Raw genomic sequence first — 1,354 nt, forward strand, 5'->3', positions numbered from 1 at the left:
AGAACCTAGGGGCAAGATGGGAATAAAGATGCAGACCTACTAGAGAATGGACTTGAGGATACAGGGAGGGGGAAGGGTAAGCTGGGACAAAGTGAGACAGTGGCATGGACATATATACACTACCAAACATAAAATAGATAGCTAGTGGGAAGCAGCCGCATAGCACAGGGAGATCAGCTCGGTGCTTTGTGACCACATAGAGGGGTGGGATAGGGAGGGTGGGAGGGAGGGAGATGCAAGAGGGAAGAGATATGTAGACATATGTATATGCATAACTGATTCACTTTGTTATAAAGCAGAAACTAACACACCATTGTAAAGCAATTATACTCCAATAAAGATGTTAAAAAAAAGAAAAAAAGAAAAACTGATGCTCAGGGAATGATGAAACATGAATTGTCCATATGTTGACACCCAGAGGAATCTGTTGGAGTAGAAGCAGTGACAATGGAAATCAACTCATTCATGAAAACGTGTGAGGCATCTTCTGATGAATCCCAGAAATACTTATGGGCGATGCTTTGCAATAGACCCTGTGTCACCAAGATGGAGGCAATAATCTATCAAATTTGGGGCACTAATTTCATTATAATTTAATTTTTACCCACAGACTGGTGAAACCTGAGGCAAATTTGCATTATAGGAGTTATTTATAAGTTAATTTCAGAATAGCTTTATATGTCTTCCTCTACAATTATTTTTTTTCTATACTAAAAGCAAACTATTTAATGTTATTTTTCTTTTATTTCTTTTTTCTTTTAAAATTTTTTTAAATTTAAATTTTATTTATTTTTTTATACAGCAGGTTCTTATTAGTCATCCATTTTATACACATCAGTGTATACATGTCAATCCCAATCGCACAATTCATCACAACACCACCTCCACCCCCACCGCTTTTTCCCCTTGGTGTTCATACATTTTTTTCTCTACTTCTGTGTCTCAATTTCTGCTCTGCAAACCAGTTCATCTGTACCATTTTCTAGGTTCCACATATATGTGTTAATATACGATATTTGTTTTCCTCTTTCTGACTTACTTCACTCTGTATGACAGTCTCTAGATGCATCCACGTCTCTACAAATGATGAGGTTCATTCCTTTTTATGGCTGAGTAATATTCCATTGTATATATGTACCACATCTTCTTTATCCATTCATCTGTCGATGGGCATTTAGGTTGCTTCCATGACCTGGCTATTGTAAATAGTGCTGCAATGAACATTGGGGTGCATGTGTCTTTTTGAATTATGGTTTTCTCTGGGTATATGCCCAGTAGTGGGATTGCTGTGTCATATGGTAGTTCTATTTTTAGTTTTTAAGAAACGTCCATACTGTTCTCCATAGTGGCTGTA

The sequence above is a fragment of the Physeter macrocephalus genome, chromosome 5 (genome assembly GCF_002837175.3).
Source record: "Physeter macrocephalus isolate SW-GA chromosome 5, ASM283717v5, whole genome shotgun sequence".
Classification (NCBI taxonomy): domain Eukaryota; kingdom Metazoa; phylum Chordata; class Mammalia; order Artiodactyla; family Physeteridae; genus Physeter; species Physeter macrocephalus.